This window comes from Hipposideros armiger, unplaced genomic scaffold (genome assembly GCF_001890085.2).
Source record: "Hipposideros armiger isolate ML-2016 unplaced genomic scaffold, ASM189008v1 scaffold_299, whole genome shotgun sequence".
Classification (NCBI taxonomy): Eukaryota; Metazoa; Chordata; class Mammalia; order Chiroptera; family Hipposideridae; genus Hipposideros; species Hipposideros armiger.
This window is the reverse complement of record NW_017731649.1, coordinates 675146-683467: the sequence shown is the minus strand read 5'-3', so window position 1 is coordinate 683467 and position 8322 is coordinate 675146. Positions and strand designations below refer to the sequence as shown.

Here is an 8322-nt window from a genome sequence, read left to right as displayed (position 1 = left end):
CGGCCACTGACGAGGCAGGGCGCTCCCCCAGGACCAGGGGAAATCCTGTCCTGCAGCGCTGCCAAGTAGGCTCCGCCAGCCGCTGCCCATCACAGACCCTGGGGCCTCTCACGCTGAGATGGCCTCTGCATGCTCAGGGACCGGTTCCCCACTGGCGTGCATACACCCCAGAGGGAGGGTGGGTTTGCCCCTTCTCGGGGCACAGGGGCAGGCGGTGAGCACTCACTAAGTAAGTGTGGATTGAATTAATGACTCCTCAATCTGACATGGGGTTTGAGTGGCAAGCGCTTGAAATCACCCAAAACATCCTTCTTTCCCTTTCTGTTGGCAAAGACAACACATGAACCCTGTTTTCGCTACGTGTACCTGTCCTCTCTGAGAGGCCCTGATAAGACAGCTCTCCGAAACGCAGCCCAGAATTAAGAGGTGGACAGAAAATATCTCTGTGAATAATTAAAAAAGAAGCCTCCAAGTTCAGGTGCAAGGTCAGTCATTTTACTCACCTAAGCATAGCTGGGCCGTTCACACAGGGACAACTCACGAGTATTTAAGGCCCGATTCTAACATTCAGTGCAGATTAGAACGAGGAAATTCAGGGGTAAGAGGAGAGGTATTGATTACACAACAAGCGGTAACTGTCAGGCTAATAACGAAGAGGAAGAAAAGTTAAGATAAAAGGACATTTCCCTAAACAGTGACGAGGCAGCCTGGGGCCATTAGAGTGGGCCCAGCCAGCCAATGCACCTTAGTGCTCTGGAATGACATCACAGGGTGGCACAGCAAGTTTAGAGAAATCAGCCTGATAAATAACAAACACTATTTTCATGTGGTTAGCATCTCTTCGGGTCAGCAGGAAGAGGTGCCATGTATGCCACAGACGCCATCTGTAATGGACGGCACTCTTAAAGGGCGACTTGTGACCGGTTATCCACGGAGATGCTTGCGCCCTGGGAATTCCTCATTTCCCGGAATGCCTCGCTGCAATCTTCTAGAGTCCAGGTGGGAGGAGAGAGGTGGGTCCCATCTGGCTTGCTTTCCGAGTTCAGTGAAACCTCAGACGTTGCCCCCGCATAACGTCATTCTTTGTTTAGTGAGAAGACAATGACGGGTCTCTCCATCCTTTCTGCCCCCCGCTCCCCACCAGATGCCGAAAGCTTGGCTTCGCGTCCCAAAGGTGGTGCTTAAGTTTCACTTTGAAGTCTTTCCACTTGAACACTAGCACCAGTAGTATCTGATGGCGTTGATAAGGTCACGCTTTCTAAGCTGGAAGCGGCGCCCTGTCCTGCTGGCGGGTGGGTGGAAGGCGGAGGGGTGCCCGCGTCAGGGCCCAGGCCGCCGCCCCGCCAGCCCGGCTCCTCTCGGCCCAGGGCCATGGGCAGCAGCTGGCGGAGACTCTCCCAGCTCCTCTCCCAGCCCCACTGGCTCAGAGGCCGGGTCCGCTCCCGGAAAACAGTGCCAAGAAGTGGGTTTGGCCAAAGAGAAGCCAGGGCGCCCGGTTCCAGCTTCGAGGGCTGCCAACTCCTACTTCAGGCCTAAAAATAGAGGCAAAATCAAATCAGCCTGGGAAGCAGCTCCTAGTCCTCCCGCCCCTCCCCCCCACACACTCTGCCCGCCTCACCTTTGCCCTTTGTCCAGGTGAGAACCCCAGTCACGAGAAAGGAAGAATGAAAGAAGGGGGTGCTTGAGGTGTGTGTTTTGGATCGAACCTTCTTCCCCAACCCTCAGGACCTCAGAAGGTGACCTTGTTTAGAAATAAGGTCATCGCAGATGTGACTAGTTCAGATGAGGTCACACTGAGCACGGTGGCCCCAAATCCAAGATGACAGGTGTCCTTATTAGCAGAGGACAAGAGAGCCACCCCGAGAAGACAGCCACGTGACAAGAGAAGCCGAGGCCGAGTGGATATCTGGAAGCTGAGGGCGCCAAGGCGTGTGGCCGCCCGGAGGCTGGGAGAGGCAGGAGGACGTCCCCTCCAGAGGGAGGCTGTGCTTCCGGCCTCCAGGACGGTGAGAGGTGAACTCCTGTTGTTGTCAGCCGCCTGGTCGCTGGTCCTTTGTCACAGCCTCCCAGGAATGCCAGTGTGCACCCAGCCGCGGTCTGTATCTTTCGAGGTAAAAAGCAATGCTTTCAACACATACGCCAAGAGCTTGGAACGGCCCTTTAAAGAATGCGCCATGTCTCATGATGGTGCTGGAACTGAAACTCAGCTACCTCCCTTCCCTGCTGAGGCCGCTCCAGACCACACCTTCCTTGCGTCACTTTCGAGCACAGAAATCCAGAAAATGTGCTAAGTGCGTTCTTGTTTGCTTCGGTTTGCAACTGTCCCTGAGGAGGCTCTGAGCTGGGTGGTCACTGAATCTAGTATTTGTCCCCTGATGCCTGCCGGGCCCACGTGAAAATGTTGCCAGTCTGTCCAGATCGGGTCCACCCTCAGCCACAGCCTGGAGCCACACCCTGTAGTGACCTCTGAGACGTGTGTATATTAACGTCCTGGGGCCACCGTAACACAGGACCACAGTCGTGGGGGCTTCCAGCCCACTCTCCTGAGTTCTAGCCACCACACTGCCGAGACCAGGGGTCGCAGGGCCGCTCCCTCTGCAGGCTCCGTGGGAGGGTCCCTCTCGCGCCTCCGCAGCTCTGGTGGGCGCCAGCAGCCTTGGCGTTCCTTGGCTTGTAGACCCATCAGCACAGTTTCTGCCTCTGTCATCGCAGTCTGTTCTGTGAACACACCAGGCACGTGGAGCATGCAACCTCCCTCCCCCGCGGGGCCCTGGCCTCTGCACCCCTGTGGTTTTCCAGAGCACCCCAAGGCTTGTTTGTTCACACCCCAAGAAATGCTTCCTCCCACTTCACGCACAAACGCACAACCTTCTGAGAGACTGCCGCCTCCAAAAATATGTTGAGGTCCCTCGCCGTGCCCGGGAGAAGCTCAGATGCAGACCCAGCCACTGCGGAGAGCTAAGTGGGGGACTCAGGCCAAATCCTCAGCAGAAGGACGGGCGGCTCAGGCTTGGGCAGGCTCCCGCTGGGCGGGAAACCCAGACCAAGACGCAGCGTGTGCTTCCAGCAGAAACGCAGGGCACACTCATTTCAGCTATAACAGGACTTAAAACATTATTACGAGACATTTCACACCTTCATACTAAGTCTTCAAAATTGGATGTGTATTTTGTACTCACAGCACATGTCACTTTGGACTAGTCCCATTTCAAGTGGTCGGTAGTGACATGTGGCTAGTAGCTGTCACCTTGGACCTGCCAAACAAAGACAGTCCAGTGCAGCCGCTGAGTGGGCGCCATGTCCACAGATTCTTCGGTCCTCCTGCCACTCGGCTGTGAGCTATGCATACGTCCTGCTTCCAGCAGCTAAATGAAAGGGGGGATAACAGGGTGCGCGTTTGGGGGCTGGTCATAAAGGCATGTGACTGCCACCTTGCTGCCTCTCCCACCATGGCTCTTGCTGGAGGAAGTCAGCTGTCATGCTGCCAGGACGCTGCAGCCCCCCTTGTGGGGAGCCCTCCCCCCGCCATGTCTGACATTCTATGGGTTTGGACAGTGTACCCACCATTATAGCGCCATCCAGAGTAGTTTCATGGCCCTACGCGTCCTCTGGGCTCCCCCGGTTCGTCCCTTCTCCCCCCACAGCCCCTGGCAACCACTGATTCTTTTCCTGTCTCCATAGTTTTGCCTTTTCCAGACGCCATGTAGTTGGAGTCATGTGGCAGCCTTTGCAGGCTGGCTTCTCTCACTCAGTGATATGCACGTCAGTGCACTCTGTGTCTTTTCATGGCTTGACGCCTCATTTCTTTTTAGCTCTGAATAATATTCCACTGTCTGAATGGACACAGTGTGTTTAACCATCACCCACTGAAGGACATCTCGGCTGCTTCCAAGTTTGGACGATTATGACTAAAGCTGCTGTAAATGTCCACGTGCAGGCTTTTGTGTGGTTGTAAGTTTTCTGCTCCTTTGGGTAAATACCAAGGAACGTGACTGCTGGGTCAAAAGGTAAGAGCAATATTTAGTTTTGTAGGAAGCGGCCAAGCTCTCTTTCAGAGTGGCTGCTCCGTTTTGCATTCCCAAGCAATGAGGGACCCTTTCTGATGCTCCCTTTAAAAAACAAACAAGAACATGGGCGGCTGGGTGGCTCAGTTGGTTAGAGCGCGAGCTCTGAGCAACAGGGTTGCCGGTTCGATTCCCACATGGGCCAGTGAGCTGCGCCCTCTGCAACTAGATTGAAGAAAATGACTTGAGCCGAGCTGCGGCTGAGCGGCCGGATGGCTCAGTTGGTTAGAGCGCGTGCTCACGAGTTCGACTCCCATCCATGGGACGATGGGCTGCGCCCCCTGCAACTAGATTGAAAACGGCAACTGGACTTGGAGCTGAGCTGCGCCCTCCACAGCTAAGATTGAAGGACAACAACTTGACTTGGAGCTGATGGGTCCTGGGAAAAACACACTAAATAAAGTTAAACAAACACACACACACACACACAACAACAACAACAACAACAACAACAATCCCACATTTTTTGACAACTGTCTCCTTTAAGAGGAAAAATCACTTGGTGGGGCCGTGGGGCCAACCAGGGTCTACAGAGAAAGTTCACGTGCAGAGGAGCCATGCAGGGCTTTCTCCAGGACACAGGGGCAGCGACAGGGCCTCAGCAGCCAAAACGCCACCGACGGAGCAACGCGTCAGCCTGTTCCTTTCTTCTTGGAACTACAGCATTCGTTCTTCAGCAAGGTTAACATTTTCTTTTTCTTAATTATTATTCAAATAACTGTTCACTACATAAAATAACACAAAAACAAAAAACCTGAAATCTTACCAGTTTGGGTGTACTTCAATGTATTTCCATGCAGACATTTTTGTCTGTAAATACATAATTTTTAAAAGGGATTTCCCTGACCTCTTCAGCCTCCTCTTCCCCAGGCTGGAAATTGTATATATTTTTCTAGGGAGAGAGATTCATTACGTTCCCATCTAAAAAGGTTAAGAACCGTTTGCCGTATTATCATGTAGATGTCACATAAGAAATTGCTCATGTCATATAAATGTCACGTAAAAACCTGACACAGAACTGCCTCCCCAGGTTGGTGGCACGTTAAAGCAGCAGTGGATCAGGGCAGCGCCAACTTCTGCTGCCTGAGCACCTTCTAGAAAAGGCGGACTGACGAGGCTGTGTGTCTTATAAGGCAGACCACGTCCATTCACTGGGGCCCAGTTATTGTGACACTGAATTTTAATTCACCTTCTTTAATTACGCAAAGACAGTTGTTGCTGTGTAATAACCATTCACGTACACTAGCAGCAGGAGTTGGCTTTCATGCCACCTGTCTCAGAATAGCCTCACCTGTGCCTGCTGCACCCAGGGTGTCTGTGACAATTCAGAAAGAGCTCAGAGAAGCCGGCACAGCCAACTGCAGGTGCCTGAGCAGCATCAGGAAGACAGAGTCCATTCGGGCCATCTCTACCAAGGACAGGACGAGGAAAGTGACTGGACCACGGCCTCCTGGAAAGCGGGGTGACCTGTAACGACAGATTTAGATGGCCAGCTAGGAATTCCAGACTGTGCGGCTGGTAAATAGGGAACCTGGCAACCCTTCCCCACAAGCTTAAAAAGAAACAAACACAGAAACTAAGGACACCCAAGGCGTCCAGACAGCATGACACCTGGGGCCCCTAGCCCTTCTTGAGGTTTCTGGAACATTCTGGTCTGTGACATCCTGTCCCCAGCACCCAGGCCTGTCCCGTCCATCTTGTCCTTCTTGTGCAAGCTCGTGGACGGCCTGGGCCACCTTCATTTAAGTGGCTCATTGCCTGTTACCCCTGGAGCTAAACAGGAAGAGGAAAGGGGGACTACACCAAGACCCTCAGAAGCTCCTTTCTGCAAGCCAAGGGGTCCTGTGCTCTCACGTGCTGCGTGCGTCGCTTGTACTGCTGCTTATTGTCTGTTTGTTGCATGGAAAACAGCAGAAAGGCTCAGTCTTGCATCGCCCTTATGTGTCAGGCACTCTACATGTTTTACAAACATTAACTCAGTTGCTCCTCAGACACACCTGTAAGAAGTACTATTAACCCTATTTTACAGATAGAGAAACGAAGGCAGAGAGAGGTTACGTAACCCAAGATCACGTAACACAAAAGTGACAGAGCCAGGCGTGGGACCCCAAAGCCAGGCTCCAGAACCTACGTGCTGCACCGCTGCATAAAACTTCCCATCCGTTTCACTTTGAACTGATCACATGAGGCGATGGGTAGGACTGTTTTGAGGGGCATAAAAGTGAAACCAAGGCCATGGTATCATTTATCACAGCTTGCTAATAAATTCACGTGTTCTCCAAGTTTCTGCCTTCGGACTAATGAGACCGGTCAACAGTGAGAGTAGGCAGCAGGAGCGGGGGGATGCTCTCCAGGCTTTGGGACAGCGGAGTCTGTGTTCTGCTTGTTTAGCGGTCACCGTACCGGGATTTTGATCCTCTCTGACCCTCAGTGTCCTCCTTCAGTGTCCAGTGAAATGGAAGCTTGGTCCTGCCTTGCTGAATTCAATATAATATTGAATAATTATTAGATGGTTGCCATTCTTTAAAAATAATTTGTAGGGGCCAGCTGGGTGGCTCCGTTGATGAGAGCATGAGCTCTAAGCAACAGGGTTGCCGGTTTGATTCCTACATGGGCCAGTGGGCTGCGCCCGAGCTGAGCTGCCACTGAGTTGCCAACAGGTGGCCACTAACAAGTGCTCCTAACAAGGTTTCCGGTTTGACTCCCGCATGGGGCGGTGTGCTACGCCCCCGCAACTAGATTGAAAGCTGCGACTGAACTTGGAGCTGAGCTGCGCCCTCCACAACTAAGACTGAAAGACAACAACTTGACTTGGAGCTGATGAGTTCTGGAAAAACACAATGTTCTCTTCCCCAATAAAAAAATCTTTAAAAAAATAAATAAAAATTTGTGCCCAAGTAGGAGGCTTTCATGGTTGAATGGGGGAGAAACATTAAAAAAACAAACAAACCGACACTGCAAATGAATCTGTGATATAATTGAGGTTTGAACTGAGTAGAGAGAGTCCAGAGTGAGATGGGACTAAATGGTGTTGGGAAAAGCTTTGCCTGAGTTGTTGGTAGCGTGGCCCTGATATATGAATTTAGTCTCTGAAATGATACGCATGGTGCCAGCAACTCTTTGAGGTTTTGGTTTCAGCAGTAAACAAAACAGACCAAATCATCTGCCGGTAGGGCCTTACACTCTAATTGGGACTAAAAAGTCAATGTTGTATACTAGATAATGCATGCTAGAAAGAAAAACAGAGCTGGGAAGAGATGGTCGTGGGGGCAAGTTGGGTAAGGAGAAGCAGAAATCTGCAGAAAGGATAGTCAGCGGCAGCCTCACTAAGACATGATGCTGGGAAGCTCCCGGCCTGGGAGCCCCAGAGCTTCAGTGCAAGAGGCAGGGGCCCTGCACCGGCTGGGTGGGCGTGACGTGGAACCTGCCTCTGCGGTGTCTCAGTCCCTGGGGCCTGGGCGGCCACACTGGCTGCTCCACAGCTTGGGAGGTCCCTTCTTCCCTCGCTGCTAAAGGCTCCTCTCCATGTCACCGTGTGAGAGCTCGTCCCTGGTGGCCTAGCTGGTGGGGCTAAGCTCCAGGACGGCTTTCTCCCAGCCCCTCCCAAGGCCTCGGCCCTACTTTTGTCTTGTGAGGACGTCCCAGTCCTTCCAGGGACCCCCGAGGCTGCAGAAGCTCTGGTCCTGTGTGACCTGCACCATCAGCGCATAGATCGCTCGGGGCTCACCCAGCCCCCCACCAGCGTCCTGCTGAGTGGGTTCCTCTCCAGCAGGACATCAGGTTTCTCCCCCCCCCCCCTTGCAGGCAGACCTCCCCTCTAGAGTTCCCGTTGTTCAGCCAGCGCCCCAAGGCCAGTGGGCGATCGGGGGCTGATGGAGGCAGCGCATGGGGCCCAGGCCGTCAGGTCCGAGGGGAGAAACTCCAGTGGGGTTCAGCTTGCTCCCGAAGCGCCCGGAGCCTGGAGTGCATCTACAGGGAGCTTCTCCTGGCGACGCGCTCTCAACCCTCGGAGCCCGGGGCGCCGCCAACACTGCCCAAGCTGGGGCGACACGGGGGCAGTGCGACCTCGGCCAGTGCGCCCCCGGGACGGGCGACCCCTGGACGGGCGACCTCGGGACTGGCTGACGCTGAAGCCCCGCGGGCCGCAGCACCCCCCCCCCCCCCCCCGGGATCGTTCCCAACAGCTGCCTCCCGGCGGGGCTCCTCCCAGACCTGGCGGAGCGGCGTCCGCGTTCCCGCCGCGCCCCCGGGACCCCCA

General features: G+C 53.9%; 1 long non-coding RNA gene across 1 annotated transcript; it reads right to left on the bottom strand.

The window, feature by feature from the left end:
• Positions 1–481: 481 nt before the first annotated feature.
• On the bottom strand, positions 482–3374 carry LOC109391689 (uncharacterized). Its single transcript, XR_002125890.1, has 2 exons — positions 1619–3374; positions 482–1532 (listed from the first exon to the last, which is right to left on the bottom strand). It is a non-coding gene; the product is annotated as an uncharacterized LOC109391689 (long non-coding RNA).
• Positions 3375–8322: the final 4948 nt, after the last annotated feature.